This window comes from Colobus angolensis, unplaced genomic scaffold, assembly GCF_000951035.1.
Source record: "Colobus angolensis palliatus isolate OR3802 unplaced genomic scaffold, Cang.pa_1.0 Scaffold104, whole genome shotgun sequence".
Classification (NCBI taxonomy): domain Eukaryota; kingdom Metazoa; phylum Chordata; class Mammalia; order Primates; family Cercopithecidae; genus Colobus; species Colobus angolensis.
This window is the reverse complement of record NW_012111364.1, coordinates 2,589,148-2,608,073: the sequence shown is the minus strand read 5'-3', so window position 1 is coordinate 2,608,073 and position 18,926 is coordinate 2,589,148.

The following is an 18,926-nucleotide window of genomic DNA, read 5'->3' as shown; positions in this document are numbered from 1 at the left end:
AGTGAACCATGTTAAAGATATATTTCTATATATATATATATATATATATACACACACACACATATTTTTTTCTTACTCATCTAAACAATCTGTTTTATACTTCAGGGATCTAAAGCTTTAAATTGACTTGCTGAAGGTCAAAGTCATAAGATGATGAAGTTTGAGTTCAAACCTATGTTTACCTTCAGAGTCAACATTCTAAAGCCATCTTTACATTACCTCCATTTTTAAAACATGACTCCACAGTTTTCTACTATATAAATTTTAAAATCTAACTAATTTCTACTTTTGGATGTTTAGCTTATCTCCTTATTTCTTTTACTTGTCCCCCAATGTTTTTAAAAACATTTTATGCATAAATTATTATGTCAATCACTGATATTTTCTAAGAATGCATTTCTATGGCAGGCATACATTTGCAGTTACTCATATGTAATTGTCTACCAATTTGCACTTCTACAAATGATTTTATGTTTCAGAATTCTGAATGATACTTTCCCCTTACCTGAAAACTTGTGACTATATAGGTCAGTAATTTTTAAAATTAGACAAAACTATACAATAAACAACTTTGAAACATTATAGTGTCAAAGTCATAGGTTTATACTCATAAATCCAAAGGAAAGATTTAACTACCACAGAGGAGTATGCTGTTTTCTATGGACAATTTAATTCTGGCTATTTGGCATGGATGCATTAACACGTTCTTCAATTAAGCATGAATATTGAAATTTTAACATTACAGTCAATGAATTATAGAAGGCTACTCCTACAGGAAAAACTTTTAACCAAACCATACACACAAATACAAACACAAACGCATACCACACATGAGGAAATGAATGCCAAAAAGCATCCAAACATACCGCACATAGCTCAAAGGATCCACATAGTCTAGAACTAAATGAATACTGCCATCAATATACAAAACCTACTACACTTAAGAAAATTTCAAAGCTTTTTTCCTCAACAAAGCATATATAGCTTAAGAACTATATAGTTTTCATAGATCACCTATGTTAGACCTTTATTTCTATTATATAGCCAAAGTTGTTCTTGGAAATGACATCCCTATTGCTACTGCATTTAAGGTTATCAGTAAGCCTTAAATCTTAATTCTGCAATGTGAAACAGTTAACAAACTTATAATTTCTCTTTAGAAACTTTGAAACATGGCATTGTTTGTGTGCACAAGGAAAGAAATGCAGAGGTGCCTAAGACAATTTTTGACAAAATATTTTTAAAATCTAGACAATTTTTCTCTCCATTGCTTGAGTACTGGCCTTGTTTTGTTTGGTTTTCTCCAGCCATCATTGAGTGAGAAGGTTCTACCAATATCCTGCTATGAATTTCATTTGAATTTACTTTGAAAGATTCTAAGCATAACAAAGATACTATATTTCACTTTCATTGATAGAGTATGCATCTATTGTACCCGCTAGTCAATTCTAATGATGGTAAATGTATTATACTTGTCTCTCTGGAGTTGCAGAGAAGCCTTATTTATAGGTTTTGCTTATATCCATGGTGTAAATATTCCCATGATGACCTTTATACTGTATACAACGTGGGGGAGAGATGCTCATGATTAGATCCAACAGGAGACAGCTTCAGCGTATCACTGTTGCTAACCAAATTACTGACCAGTTACAAAACCAGCTGGAGGTGTTTAGAGTTTTTAAAGAAAAGCCTAAAATTAACTGTTACATATAGAAAGAATATTAGAGATCAGATAAATTATATGCTACTTTTCATATAGTTCAAGTCTTACCATAAATTAAAATATTTGAGGTTACTCTAGTAGGTAATTTTTTATTCCCTAAAATTAGGTATGGCAGCTGCTTATTTTCCCTTTTACTTTGCCTCTTTTCCTTTCTCGTAGGTCCATTTATTTGTAACTTCAAAAGTTCTTTACATTAAAGCATTCTAATTTCCATTTAATCTGTTACTTTCACTTTGATGTTGCTTAGTTGATTAAAATCATTTGGAATCTCAGTGCTATGGAGTGTGATTAGGAATGTCATATTTCTAAAGGTTATTTTGTTAACATTTTGTACATTGAATTTTGATCAGATAGTAGATAAAAATATTTTGTTTATCATGATAGCCAAAGGAAGCATGTATCCAAAGGAAGAAAGAAAGAAAGTAAAAGAGAGAGAAAGTGAGATAGAAATAGAGAGAGACAGAAAGAAGGTGGAGACAGAGGGAGGGAGGGAAGGGGGAAGGGAAGGAAGAGCCACCAGTACTTCTGTGTCATAAAATCTGATAGATACTGCTGTTATTATTTCTGAAAAAACCACAAACTTACTTAAATTTTACTATCTATATGGCTTGTATTTTTATCCCAAGGGTAATCTCCCCTTACCTAAAATCTGACACATTTTTAATTCGTTTGTTTCTACATTCATTCAATACATACTAAGATTTTTATATTGCCAGGTTCTTTATAAATGCTGGAAATATGACATGAATAAAGAGGTCCTTTGCCTCATGAGATGATAAATCTATACTCTAGAAATGAAGACAAATTTTGAACAAGTAATTCTATGTGTGATAAATGCAATAGCAAAGAGTGCTCTAAGTGCTTTGCAAGCAAAAGTTAAGAAGTCAAATTTGGTCTTGAATTTTATATTAAGGAAATTTATTCCTATTTAATTAGATAAGGAACACTGAAGAAGGAAGAGGCTGCCTTTAAGATAGCAGTCAGGATTGGCTACCTAGGACAGCCAGTAGAAAATAAAAATCAGAGCTTCTTATTCAACAATTATTATGAAATTTAAGACTGCAATAGCAGATCATTAAACTAAGTGTGTGATCCCCAAAATCTGAGGTCCTGTTTGACTGCACATGTCACATGCCATGAAGTCAGTCCTTGTGCCTATGAAGCATCCAGGTATATATGTCAAGTGGGTAGCAGAGTATACAAGTCTGTAGCTCAAGAGAAATATCTTGTTACAGACATTTGCAAGTTGTGACAGATGGCCATAAATTGTCACTCTAAAAAATCAAGAAATGGGGTTTATTTATCTTCGTCTTTGAATGTGAGCTGGCCCTATGATGGTTTAATCAACACAATGATGTGGAAGTGATGTTGTGGTAGTTCTAGGCCCAAACTTTAAAAGCACTGCCTCTTCTCTCTTGAAATGCTTACACTTGGGACACTTTCCTCCAGAACCCAGAGGCTAAATGGATGTTCACTTTTAGATGACAGCCCCAGCTGTCCCAGCAAATAGGCAGCATCAAGTATCAGCCATATGAGTGAGCCATTTAGATGTTCCAGTGCAATTGAGCAGAAGAACCACCCAGCTGAACCTAGTCAACCCACAGAACCATGAGAGATAATGAAATAGTTGTTGTTTTAGGCCATGAATTTTGCAGTAATACACAGCAATAATAACCAAAACAGAAATTAGTGAGGTGCTGAAACAACAAAAAGCTAAAATGTTTGGCATTGGCTTTGGACCTAGAAAGCAGGTAGAAGGTAGTCTAAAGCAGACTGCTAGTGAAAAATGGAATAATATGGAGAAAAATGTTATTTGATGCTATAAAGGAGGAAGAGGGCTTATTTTTTTGTGGAAACACAAAAAACAGAAAATAAAGCAAATGAAATTTTTTTTTTTTTTTTTGAGATGGGGATTTGCTCGTTGCCCATGCTGGAGTGCAATGGTGCAATCCCGGCTCACTGCAAGCTCCGCCTCCCGGGTTTACGCCATTCTCCTGCCTCAGCCTCCCGAGTTGCTGGGACTACAGACGCCCGCCATCTCGCCCGGCTAGTTCTTTGTATTTTTAGTAGAGACGGGGTTTCACCGTGTAGGCCAGGATGGTCTCGATCTCCTGACCTCGTGATCCACCCGTCTCGGCCTCCCAAAGTGCTGGGATTACAGGCTTGAGCCACCGCGCCCGGCCAAATGAAAAATTTTTTACTTTATTGAATAGCTTAGCAGCAGAATACTGAAAGTACCAACTATTTTTCCTGAATAAAATAAGGTATACATAGAGAGAGGAACTTAAAAAAAAAAGTTTTCAAACAGGATCTAGAGGAAGTATTTCTTAAGCAAGACTTGTTGGGAATTTTCTTATTCCCTGTCTCCTTCAACAAAAGTCTCTTAAAGTAAGAAATTACTTTAGGACAAAGATCAAATCCAAGGCACTGTCAGTAAAATTGCAGTTTCAAAGTCAAGATCTCAGATATGTGGCTATAAGAACTTTTTGTTAAAAACTCAGAAGGATTTGACATTTGTTAAAAACTCTTTGAAACTTTCTTCTAGACAATGAGGCTTCTAAAACTCTCTGTTCAAAGTAGGGAAAGGCCTTTTACAAAAAATTTTGGTGTCACTTTTGTCTAGGAAAATGGCTTATATTTTTATACTCAGGAAAACCACAAAGTATCTATAGGAAGTACACCAATTTGCACTAAACAAAAAAACAAACAAAAACAGTGACAGTTCAAAATTAAGAGAACTTTGAGACACTCAACTTTCAACAAAAAGAATATAGCCTAAGAAAGTCATTCGGCTACACATGTGGGCTGTTTCTTAGGGAAAAGGGAGACCCATGTGGAAGAGCCAGGAGCCCAGAGGAAAAAGCTAAGAGGCAGAGAGAATCAACCCAGGAAAGCTGGAAGAAACCCTAACCAAGGAACTCACATCTGCTCACCTAAATTTCTGGATGTTCATGAACCAGTGACTGCTATTTGCTACTGTACTTTTGGAATGTGTGTGTCTATCAGATTCTACTGTCCTTGTCTCACTATTACCTATTGAGTTTGAGGGGGCCAGATAACTTGTTTTCTAGTTCATATCTCTTCATCTCAAGAGGAGCCTGAGGTGCCTTATTCACACCTGGACCTGGTTTAGATAATGGAATGCTGGACGTTGAACCTAATTCACTCACAAACTGAGAATTTGAGGGTCATAGGGAATGGTCAGGGTATTTTGCATGTAGAATGAATTTAAATAGTTTATGACTGAGGGCTCACTGTTGTGGGCTAAAAATGACCAAACATGTTTTATTACTCTTTCCATCAACATGTGGCATTTATTTTCATTCCCTCTTGAATCTGGGTTGGCCCTGTGATAGCTTAACAAATAGAATGTGGTGGAAGTGATGATATACCAGTTACAGACACACTTTTTAAGAGGATTGAAGCATCAATGTCCCCCTCTAGGGTTTCTCACTCAGAACAATTCTTGGAACTCAGCCATCATACTGTGAGAAACTCAAGCCACATGTATAGGACACATGTTGGTGATCCAATTGACAGTCTCAAGGGAACCCTTTGCCAATAACCAGCATCAAATGATGCCAGGTGAATGAGAAATCCTGACTGTCCCAGAACAATTGAGTCTATAGATGATGCAGCCAAATCCAATTTTATATGAAAAAAGCAACCGTGTTTAGTACAGTCAACACTAAGAATAGTAAGAAATAATAAAATAGTCAAGCCAGTAAATTTTGGAGTGGTTTGTTATAAAATAATAGATAATTAAAATAGGAGTCATCTGTGTATAGAGGTTAATGAAGCCATGAGATGGTTAAGACAATAAATATGTGACATGAAAGAAAAAAGGCTATCATAGTCTGTTTTCTGTTACCTGAATTCCATAGGCTTAGTAATTTATAAAGAAAATAAATGTATTTATTTCTTACAGTTCTAGAGGCTGATAAGTCCAAGTGTATGGTGCCAGCCTCTGGTGAGGTCTTGCTGTGTAATCTCATGGCAGAAGAGTGGAGGGACAAGTGAGCACATGCAAAAGGGAATGTATCAGGTACTGAGCTGGCTTTATTACAACTTTCTCTTGAGATAACTAGCAACTCTGATGAAAGGACCTTAATCCATTCAAAAGGGTGGTGCTTATGATTTGATAACCTGTTAAAGACCCCACATCTTAATACTTTTACAATGGCAATTAAATCTCAAGATGAGTTCCAGTGGAGACAAACATTCAAACCATAGCAGAAGCTTAGAATAGAATCCTAGGAATTCCAAAATTGCCAGACAGAGAAAAAGAAGACAGCTACAGAATCTGTAAAATATGTTCATCAAAGTAAAAAGAAATCCAGACAGTCAGTGACCTGTGAGCCAGTGGAAGAGAGAAACCACAGAGGTGAGTGCCAATGAGAGATCAAATGAGATATAGGTGATAGTTACTTGTTCTATTAAATGACATAGAAGATAAAGGTGGCCTTAGCAAAAATAGAATTTCAAACTGTTAGGGAGGAAGCCAGACTGGAATTAGAGAGGTAGCTGAAGAATGACAGGGAATGAGTAGAAAGGAACAGAGAGTATAGGTTTTTTTGAAGAGCCAGGAAAGTTGGCATGAAGAAGCTCAATATCTCTTTCTCTCTGGTTCTCATTCTCACTGTGTGTGGGGTGTGTGTGTGTGTGTGTGTGTGTGTGTGTGTGTGTGTGGTGGGGAGAAGTAATAAGAGACAGAAATCTTGAAGCACTAAAATTATCATTAAATGATGGTGAGAAGGAAAGAAATATAAAAGTTAAGGTAAGAGAAAACTATGAGTAATATTTAACTCTTTCCAGAAAGGATCTTCAAACCAAAGAACATCCATTTAGGCACTATGGCTGTTGTTCAAACATATAGTAACCTCAAAATAACACTTGCTCTCAAGCGGACTTTGTAATAACTGAGCTGAATAATCATGGATTCAAAGGAATTTATTTCTTGACATATCAAAATGGCCTGGTTTAAATGCATGTAATCGAGTCTATAATAAAAATTTAATCTTAAGGTGTTATAGCTCAAAAAAAATCTATATTTTACATTTTTAGGCAGTTTCTTTCTTCTTAGGTGAACAATAATATTTACCTTTTGGGTATAACATGACTTATTTTTGGAAGTGTTGCTTGAGTAATATTAAGAATTAGGAAATTTCTACTTGCTGATATGAGAGTATACAAAAATGTTTGCTTGACAAGCTTCTGAGGGCTCTGTAAGATTGTGAGTGATATCAGATAATGCCCTTCCCAAATGCCTCTGCCTAACAGTGAATTTATATCTGCTCCTGGGAGCATAATAGCTTCCTGGGAGCAGAATGGCTTGTACCTGACTCTGTCTCTGAGTGTTTCAAAGATATGGAAGCATGTTTGATGAAAGATCAGGGAATAGCAAAGAAAAATAGCACCAAAAAGGCAAACAAGACAGGGAAATATTCTAGACTAGTGATTTGGGATCAACACAGGATAGGATGATTAGAGAGAATACCTTCCTGTGCACACTGTGTGGTTTGATGCAAGAAGCCATCCTGATCCAGGTGCCCTGGTACTGTGGGGAGGGACCTTGGAAAAATGACCCAGAGGGTGTGAAGTGACAGATAGGTTACACCAAAACTAGTAAGTCATTCTTCAGAGTGAAGGCAGTTTTCCTACAGAAAGCTTCAAAAAAGGAGATACATCCTTCCTTGTTCCTGGCAATCTTGTATTTGAGGAAATCATTATGTTCCAACTTGGGTGAGTCAGGCCACTGGCCAATTTTTTTTTTTCTATATCCCTCCTCTACTATAAGTTCCTAATTTCCACTTGTTCTGAATTTTTTTGGTAACCCATTGTCTCCATTATTGAACTTATTCTTTTCAAAAATTAGCAAAGCTGAGAATTTTCATCCTATTCTTTTCCTACTTTCAGAACTTTGAACTTTGAATTTTCAGGAAGCCATGAAGGATGGAATAAGTAAGATTCTAGGACCAGTTAACAAGAACATGTAAAATAATTTGTTTCTAAAATAATCTTAGAAGGCTAAAGCACAAGCCAGAGCAGATTATTTTTTTTTCAAAATGCATAAGCAACACTTGTTCAATTCCACCTGCTGCAGTTAAAGTAAGCAAAAGGGAACACTGACAAAGTAATTATTTCTAGTTATCAAATGTCCGTTCATTGATTGCTGGCCAAACCAGAGCAAATCAGGAAGTTTCTGTAAGTTCAATGAGTTTCCAAAATACAGAATATCTGTGTTGGCTCAACTCCTACCAATTTCCAAACTCCCTAATCATCTGCAATACTTTTACAATAATTGTAAATACTTTCAAAGTTAAAATAGATGCATCAAAAAAATCTGCCAGATAGCAATATTTGAACACTTTTCACCAAGTGCTAAAAGATTTTAGTTTTGTACACTAGTTGTTAATATGGGTTAAAACCAACAAATAAAAACACAGTTGGAATACTAGTTGTGCTATGTGGCCAACTTAGCACCAAATCACTAATAACAATAAAATTTTTCAAAATGTTAATCAAAATTTCCCCAAATTAAAATAAAACCAATCGATCCACAGATTGTAAAGATTGTAACATTAAATCAGTTAAACTCAACTGGGAGAGATTTTGTTTTACAAGGCACATTTGTTAATATCTAAAGACATTTTGTTTGTCACAAATGAAGGAGGGGGTGCTACTGGTGTCTAGTGGGTAGAGATCAGGGATGCTGCTAAACATCCTTTTATACCTAGGCCAGCCCCCTACAACAAAGAATTATTGGCACAAAATGTCAGTGGTGCCAGATTTTAGAAATCCTGAGTTGGGGTTATCATTAAAGTCCAATTTCTTTTCCTTTATTTAGTCAGCACCCTCTGGTTTATAATGTTAAAATCATAGCATCAGTATGTAGGAAGAAATGTATTTTCTAATCCATTATGGTTTTCAGGAATGAAGAGAATTACTATTGCTATATCTGAAAATAATACCACACCATTAAGAATGTAAGTGAAACGGAAGTGTCTAAGGCACTGGAATCTTTGTACAACTTAATCTTATAGATAAATTTGAAATTTTTAAATGCCTTAAAATAGGGATAAACTCTCCAAGATTCTGAGTTTACAAAAAAATTTCCAAGTGTTTTAAGTAATTAATTTTCTTATATAAATACCAAATAAGACATAGAGGTACCTGTCAACAAACTGACTCCAGATTTCTATCAATGAGCCTAATAATATTACAATGATAGTTTAAATATTAGGCTAAAAGACATTAATAATGGAGATTAAAGTAAAACATGTATATTTAAATTAATTCAGTTAAATGTTATTGATACTCGTTTCCATTAATTCTGTTTTTACAACCATTCAGACTTAGTTTCCAGAGGCAGAAAAAAGGCAGAAAAGGTTGTTGAAATTCTTCACATTGATTTCAGGGCAATGATCTCAAATGGTGCAGTGGGAACCAGCAAATTTAAGAGGTAAGGGAAGCAAATGGACTCACTGGAAACTTTATCAGGTAAGAGGCAGCCAGGTTTAAAGAATAGCCCTGCTGCTGAAGAGAAGGAAAATCTTCCCTGGCAACATCTTCCATTTTCCATCCTTTTCATTAAGAGAAAACACCACACCTAGAATCTTGGGAACAACATGGATGACCTATGTGTTTTCTCATTGGCAGACACCTACTTTAGGAATCCAAATGTTAATGCACACGGGACTTTACCATGGAAGAAATCAGAGTACAGCACTTTAATTCAAGTTATGTTTTTGAATTGTAACACTTTTACAATAAAATAATTTTTTTGAAATTTATTAAAATCTCCATTATTGGAGATTAATTTCTTCTAGTCAAGGTCCTGTTGCTTCAATGTTAAAGTAAAAATATTCCAAAATGTTTAGCACACTGTTCTACCAACAGCTATTAAAATCTTAACTTGAATTAATTTCTTTAATCAACTCTAGTATCAGATTTCTCATTTAGAGAGACAGGGTAATGATTTTTAAACTAGTATGATGAATTGACACAAAATTTTCTTTTCTAAAGTAGATTCTATGGAACACTATTTTCTGAAGTAGCCACATGGGAGAAAAATGGTTCAAACTTTTAAGAAGTGCAGGACATACTGCCTATATTGATCCTTCTTTGAGGTTCACCATGCATATTAGAAAAGTCTTTGAGAAACTGATTTAACTAGTTATAGAAAGTCACAAATTTGCTCATTTGCCCAGTGTGATCTGTAAAATTAATTGACATACTGTGATATTAATACCCTGAGTAAAACTTGGGAACTAGATGTGTAGGGCATAAATAGTATCATTGGGTATATTAGTTATCTGTTGCCATGCAGTAAATTTTATTATATCAGAGTTTTCCAGGGTCAGGAGTCCAGGCATGGCTTAGCTTACCTGGGTTTACTGCTCATGGTAAAAGGCTGAAATCATGAAATCAGTGAGGACTGCAGCTTGGAAGATGGTCTTCCAAGCTCAACTGGTTGTCGGCACAATTCATTTCCTTGTTGCTGTAGGACTCTAAGGGCTTGCTTCTTCAAGCCCAGAGAGAGAATCGCTGTGACTTTAAGTTTCTGACCTGTAGATCCCCTTTTAAAGGGCTCTCCTGATTAGAATAGACCTATCTAGAATAATCTTTATTTTAATTAACTCAAGTCAACTGATTAGGAAACTTAATTGCATCTGCAAAATCCCATCACCTTTGTCTTATAATCTAAGCACTGGAGTAACACTTGTTATAGTCACAAATCCCACCTCTACCCAAGGGCATGGGATTATACAAAGGCTTGGATACCAGGGGAAGGGAATCACAAGGACATCTGGGGACTCAAGAAACCATACTGGGGAACTTTAAAGAAAGAGATATACATAGTGGAGAGCTGAAAGGGGAGGAGAAAATATTAATATCATGAAAGAACTTTAAACCCACAATTATCCTAGCTGCCAAAGGCCAACTCAAGACCACTATCTCAACAAAAATGTCACTGACTGAATTCTTCACACTGTTTTACCTAAAAGACAAATTAATCAATTTTACTAAGACCGATGGCAAAATGTATCATGGTTTCATTTAGGTACCTATTGCTGAAACTTTTAATCCAGGCTTAAAGTAAACATACAAAAACATAAGCATTATTTTCTGGCACCTGTTCCACTTTCTTAACATAATGCCATTCTGGCATTCTCTTCCAGTAGACATCCCATTGTCACAGCACAACAGAGTAAAAATACATTGTCACAAGCCTGAAAAAATAACATGCTTTTCTTAAGAAATGGAAAAAGATGGATAAATAATCATCCATAAGTAAAAAGTTCAATAAAATTAAACTTATAATAACTAGACTCTAGATTTCCAAGGTTATATTTTATCAAAATTGTCTTCACTAAAACATTGCAAAATTTTTCTGATTATAATCTAAATATAATCACCATTTAAATTTTTTTCCTATTTGGCATTTATTAAATTTTCCTTTTAAAACAATTTATTTAACCTTTACATTATGTTTAAACTTAAGAAAAAGAAAGAATACAATGAAAAAAGAAAGTAAGGAGAGGATAAAATATTATTTTTATCATAATTAATTTTCTGAAATAAATTAATATTTTTAATTTAGAAATACACATCATAGAAAATAACATACACTAAAATCTTTTGCTGTCTTTATTGTTGTATTAAATTGTACCTAATATACTTTTTAAGTGAAAGTAGAGTCTCATCCCTGTATTTACAATGATGGTTTTTTGTCTATCGATTAAAAAAAAAATTTTGCTTCTCTTTTCAACAGGAAGCATGAGATCACAGATAAAGCTTAAGCTCATATGTCTTGATAGAGCACTAGTCTTTGTACCAGTTATACACTGTACACATTGCATATTTTAAATTATTTATATTTCAGAGGAAAGAGTTAGCTAGGTGATTTACGTACTACTGATAAAATCCCAGTCCACAAAACTAGCTGTACAGAAGACAATTGAAGCTTACTCCTGAATATTTATAAATCATTCCGGAGTTAGGATAATAATGTAATTCTCAAAAATAACAGTGAAAAGCAAGAAAAGTTCCTTTTGGAGAAATAAAACAATAGATCCAAGTTTCAAATCCCACTGGGCAAGGCCATAAATCAGGTAAAAAGATATAATTTCATACCAAGTCAATTCTCTATTAGAAAGGGAATGTGGGTTCTGGGAGGCTTGCACTTAATCTGACTTATGCACACCACAGTGTTGTCCACAGAATGTACAAATAACCCTGGAAGAAAGGTTAATCAAATGTGCACTGTGACTTAGGAGAAAATGCCTGGAATGGCTGCCCAATTCGATTCATATCTCCTAGTGGAGATCCATAATGTCTCAATTCTTAATTATCTAGTCTTTTGTGCATTAAAAAAATGGCCAATAAAATGTCAGCCAAGAAACACACTGTTCATTCCTTTCAGGTTTATTTTAAACCTATTGCACTTAGACTAGAGCTAAATCAATTTTTCATGAATATCTACCCCGGTAGATTGCACCTCTAGCCAATTCAGATCCCTAGAGAATTTTAAAAAAGAGATTTATCAAGTAACAAGTAACACCTCAGGAAAAAGAAACAGGGTTTTTAATTGCTTTGTGTGCTCCATAATTGAAGGCAGGCACCTTCTTGAGGCGCTCGCTGCCAGGAGGAGTGAGACTCCACTTGGCCCTGCCTAATTAATCCTGTGATACAAACCTTCTGGCTTCAATTTTCACATTTCTGTCTCTTTTTAGAGGTGATAATAAAACTAAAAATTTATGTTGGTTACTGTATGACTATAACTGTGCCAGCAGAACGCAAATAAAACCATATGGGCTAAGAAGACCTTGTCTCTACATTTCTGGTTTCCCTGTGGCACGAGGCACCGGGGCAAGCTTTGTGCTAACAAGAAAAGGTAGGGAAAACTCAGTAGCGGGTGGAAGTGCAGGTCAACCACTTCTTATGAGTTTGCTCTGTTAAGATGACTCATTGAAACATATGTCTTTTTTATTGACAAAATTTTTTCTCAAAATAGAATTGTACACTCTGAAAGCTCAATGGCTCAGCGACTGCATATCACAAAACGGCCCTAGAGCTTTTAATGAAAGACAAATTGGGCACCTTAGCCTTTAAAAAAACTGTCAGAGTGACAAGTGCAGGGTCTATTATCTTAATAGCTTACATATTAAGATGAGTAAAACACATCCTTTAGAACTTTGTCCATGACACCAGCAACATTGTAGTTGAGCTGTGATGCATAATGCATCCCACATCATGAATTGGCTCCATTGTTGACACAGGCCAAAATTATTTTGCTTTTATGGAGAACCTTGATTTGTAATGTGACGTTATTGTTATGTGTCTGGTGGAATGATACTTATATAAAAAGAAGAGGCGAACAAATGGGGAGAATAATAGCACCTATGGGGTAGTAGTTCACACAGAAAAATCGTATTTTCAAAGATTGGCATAAAAACCTGAAGGGTATATTGTGCCGTGCTGTTCACAAGTAATTCATATGTCTTTTTAAGAGAAAGATAATTCTAAAAATTGTTACTTAAATTATTTTTATATGTGGTTAAAACTTTCACAGGTTGTATCATTTTCTTTACCTTTGTTTCTTTGAAATCTTTGTTTATTTTGAACAGTTTCCAGTCTTTCTGCTGAATTTTTAAAAATATGGGAGCCATCTGGTGGTCAACAATTATAATTTTTCTTAAAAATAAAATAGTTTTTTATTATAAAATAAAGTGCTGTATTATTTGAAAATTTGGTAAGGTCTCCCACCACCCCCCACCAGTAGAATTATTTTTTACAAAGGCACTAATTCTGTATTCTCATAGGCTTAGTCAAATAGATTCTGGGCATGAAACTTTTAAAATATATTGTTTTCAATGTACATTCCACTCAGTTTTTACAAATATCAAATGGATTCTTCTTTCCATATTGTTCATGTATTTACCAAGAAGTAATTTAAATCATTCAAAGAGTTGAGAAAAATACAAATATATCCTTGAAAATTTTATAATATGTGAGTTTTATGTGTTTTAAAATAAAGCAAGTGATTTTTATAGAATATTCTTTATAAAGGGGAAGCTTTGGGAACAAGGTCCAGGATTCCATAAATATACACGGATATGGAAGATAATTTTAAAAGGAAAGACTTAAACGCAAAGCCTTAACTACAAAAGTTCAAGTTCTGGCCAGTGATATGTGAAACATCAAAACAGAACTGACATTAATATCAATTGTTGAAGTTCTACATACCTTGTTCACAAGACTTAAAATAAGCTGCTCACCTTCTAAACTAGTATATTGAATGTGTGTATATATATGTATCTACAATACACACATGTAAAATGTGGTCTGTTGTGAGTATATTAAAACTGACCATTTCATTCTAATCTCTACCTCTTGATTAAACTGTAGAATTCTTTTTATTGTTATTAAATTCTGTTAACTGTTTTTATTGTTATTTAACACATATTGAATATATACTGTATGGCAGGTTTTTGATTAAAAGCTCTTATAAATAATCTCTTTAGGCTGGGGATAGTGGTAAGCACCTGTAGTCCCAGCAAATCCAGAGGCTAAAGTGGGTGGAACACTTGAGTCCAGGAGTTTGAGGTCAACCTGTGCAACATAATGAAACCCCTTCTGTAACAAAATAAAATAAAACGATTTTGTTGAGTCTATGTAAAACACTACCTGATGGGTACCATTATTCTCCCATTTATTTTCTGAAGCATATGCAGCTCAGAGAAGTTGTGAGACATGAACAAATAAGTGGCCTTGGCTTGACCCCAATTTTAACTCCAATTTCTATACTTTTATCTACCATTCAAAACTAAAACGGCTACTAGACACTCTAATCACTTGTAGTTTTTCTGTTCAACGACATAATTACGTCCTCAATCAGCTTTGAATTGGAAGGGAAAGCACCAGCCTTATAAGCCAGATCTGTTATTTATCTATCAGGTTCCATGAGAGGCAAAGTAATAAGGAGAAATCAAACATCAATGTAATTGTCACTGATTGTTTAGTTCATTAGGCCCTCTTTCTTCCTTCTCTTCTGGAGCAAACTCTTTCCCTTCTACTCAGGGTTGGCTTTCTTCTGCTTCAACTCTGGAGGGAATGCCAATCCCGAACTCTGGGAATTGGGCATGTAGTGCAGGCCTGGCCACCATGACATGTCCAGGAGACAGTAGGAGGTCTAAGCCAGAACAAGCAAAGGCATTCCCTGGTATTCTTTACCCTTCTCGGAAGAAGGGTGGTAAGAGCTCTTTCCTTCAGATCTCCAAGTTGAAATGATGTAGGCATGAAGCTTCACTCAAACCCTGGGCCTCTTGCCAGAACCCTCCATATGCACTCCTCAGTACCTGAGGAACAGAAGGGAAAGAGATGAATGCAATGGCTACAAGAAATGAGAACTAACAGAAAATAAAAAGCCTTGAGACTTTCACTTGATCTAGCTAAGAGCTCTAAAGCAGTGTTATTTCTTCAGAACTTCCTTCAGTGTTTCAGCTACCCAGGAATTCTTCCAGTAAACTTGTTGTTTATTGGGTTTTGTTTTTGCTGCGGTTGTTTTACCTTGAGCTAGTTTGAGTTGGATTTTTGTCACTTGAACACAGGAGGCCGTTAGACTGTACAATTACAAAATATTAGGTTCTCGTATGGCAGAAAACAGAGATAACCACTGTTACCCAATAGTGTCTTTCGGGTGGGTTTTAAAATAAACAGTTTCCCTAGGAAAAGAGCCAGCGTGCCTGCATATGACAGGGAAGTGTGACACAAAGCACCAGACTGGTTTTGGCAAACACAGGGATGAGCCAATTTCCAAAAGCTCTACAGTTTTAATCCCCACTGGCATGCAATGTTTGTTTGTATCTCACCCTTCTATGTGTAAAACTGGACTCAAAATTTGCACACTTAACGAATCTTTCTCTCTCTCTCTCTCTCACACACACACACACATACACACACACAGCCCTCTTCCTGATTTTCTTGATTTTTATATGATCTCATTTGGGCCAGAAGTAATGCTTCCTAGAACTCCATCTTCCTAGTCTACTGAGAAAATAAAGTGGCACACATAGTGTAAGGAAAATGTAAATGTGGATGAAATCAGAACAAATTTAGCTATTGTGACTAGAGACACAGGATTCATTAAGCCAAAAATCATATGCTTTTGAGGTGAAGCCCTCTAGGTTGGTGTCCCAGCTTTGCCACTTTCATGCTGTGTAAGTCAGTGGCTCTGGATGTCCATTTTCTTTTCAATACAAAGGGTGAATATCAAGGTCGATGATATGACTTGACTGTGTCCGCACCCAAATCTCATCTTGAATTTTCACGTTTTGTGGGAGGAACCAGGTGGGAGGTAATTGATTAATGGGGGCAGGTCTTTCCCATGCTGTTCTCATGATAGTGAATAAGTCTCATGAGATCTGATGGTTTTATAAGGGGTAGTTTCCCTGCACAAGCCCTTTTTTTCCCTGCTGCCACCCATTTAAGATGTGACTTGCTCCTCCTTGTCTTCTGCTGTGATTGTGAGGCCTCCCCAGTCACATGGAACTGTGGGGTCCATTTTTCTTCCCCACACTGATAAAGGTATGCCTTTATCAGTAGCACGAAAATGGACTGATACAGTCAATTTCAAGATTGGCAATAATCTATAAAAAGAACCTAAAATAGATGCTCAATAAATGGCCAGTGTATTGGTGATTATCACTATTATTATTTGTATTATTTTATTATTACTATATTATTAATATTTGTATTATTGTATTAACTCAGTATATACTTTTGTTAACCAAAACACTGGAATGAAACATACAGCAAAGAGAAAAAATAGTTTGATTCCGTGTTTACCAATTTTGCTTTTTCTGGGTATTCTCAATCAGCTTCTTTTGAAAATACTCACAATCAAAACTAACAGTTGGAAAACATTAGTGCTGAAGTCTAACAGAGTATTGCCATTATTGAAAACACATTAAATATTCTATTTTGAACTCAGTATTTTTTCTGGTAAATCTTATCATTTAAAATAAGATATGTTTCTGCAAATTCTCTATTTTTGTCTTCTTTTCCCTAATGTATAGTGAGAGAAATTTAAGTCTCAGAACCTAGACCTATAACATTCATTCATAAGATACACAGTGTATTATATAACCTCTACTCAGTCATTGTTATGTATATATTTGGACAAGACTATTACATAAAAATATTTAATCTAGAAGGATTTATTTCAAACAGAGTAAAGCCAAGTTTGAAAGTGATGCCCACTACATATGATAAAATAGTTCAGTGGGTTACTAACTTGCCTGCTTGTTGCAATCATGGGGGAACTTCAACAAATACTGACACCTTAGACTCACTACCCGCCCACCGGCTAGATTATCGTTCCATTGTCTGCATTATGGTCTTGGCTTTGACATTTCCTAAAGACTTCCTGGTGATTCTAGTGTGCAGCAAGTTTCAGAAGCACTGGATGAGCTTCCTCACTATGTTTCTTTTCTTAGTGCTCAAGCAATTTCTACCTGTTCCGTTAATTTTCTCTAAGAACAAGTACATTCATTACAGAAACTTTTATTTTATAACAGAAAATGAAAACACACCAAAGAAAACACCTTTTTTCAATCAATTAATTAAATTAATGTGTTCCACTTCTCCAGTGTTCAACACATTCTGATAGGGAATGATGAAGAAAATTTTTTAAAAAGATACAGAGCACAGATTCTGCTTTAAAAAATGTTAAAAGAGGCCAGGCATGGTGGCTCCTCATGCCTGTAATCCCAGCACTTTGGGAGGTCGAGGCCTGTGGATTACTTGAGGTCAGGAGTTTGAGGCCAGCTTGGCCACCATGGTGAAAACCAGGCTCTACTAAAAATACAAAAACTAGGCCGAGCATGGTGGCTCACACCTGTAATCCCAATACTTTGGGAGGCCGAGGCAGGTGGATCACAAGGTCAGGAGTTCAAGACCAGCCTCCAATATGGTGAAACCCTGTCTCTACTAAAAATACAAAAATTTGCTTGGTGTGGTGGCATACACCTGTAATCCCAGCTACTCAGAAGGCTGAGGCAGGAGAATTTCTTGAACCCAGGAGCAGAGGTTGCAGTAAGCCAAGATTGTGCCACTGTATTCCAGCCTGGGTGACAGAGCAAGACTCATCTCAAAAAAAAAAAAAAAAAAAAAAAAGGTAGCTGCCATGATGGCAAGTGCCTGTAGTCCCAGCTACTCGGGAGGCTGAGGCATGAGAATTGCTTGAACCCGGCATGCAGAGGTTGCAGTGAACCGAGACTGCACCACTGCACTCCAGCCTGGGTGATAGAGTGAGACTCTGTCTCAAAAAAAAAAAAAGTTAAAAGATTATTCACCTGATAGAGCAATGATTAAAATTCTAAGTGTCTCTCTTCAGCAATAATGATCTTGAGAGAACTTAATCACTTGAAAACAGTGAAAATATTTTTTAAATGCAAGTGAACCACAATAACTGCAGTGACCAGAGAAGAATCCCCTCATACTTTTTCTTATACACGCCAATTTCTTTTGCAAAGGTCATTGAAGTGAGTCTGTTTCTTCATCTGATGTCTAGAAACTACTTGTCTGACTTTCATCAACATTGGAGGTGACCAGAGAGTTTCATAGATGCAGTCATTCTCTCTCTGATTCATATGAATACTTTGTCCATTCCTTGAATCTACCATCTACTCCCATCTGTGTGAACACCATGCAATACCTATGCTGAGACTTTCACAGTTCAGAGGCATTAATATTTCCATAAGATTCATATTCTTTATATCATATGAACAGTGGAGGAAAGATCTACATTTATACAGATTTCTTTACTCACTTCTAAAAATCCCAACTAATACCACAACTTGGCATTAATAAAAGATTTCCAAGTTTTATGTCCCAAAAATGCAATCTTTATCTCAGGCCTATAATGAGGATTAAAGGTAATAATGAAAAAAAGAGTTCTTAGCACTGTTACTGAGACATAGTAGCCACTCAGTAAATGTTAGTTCTCAAAACAAAGATAATGTCCAATTTCACTATCTTGAAATGACTGTGTTAATTTTAAGAGTGCTTATAAAAAATTCCTTGAAGTCATTTAAAAGAGAAGCACTATCTCACTTTATTGACATTATTGTCACCTACTCCCAAAGTTACTGATTTTTTCAAACTTTAAGTAGGCTTCCCTTAATTGGAGTTATTAGTA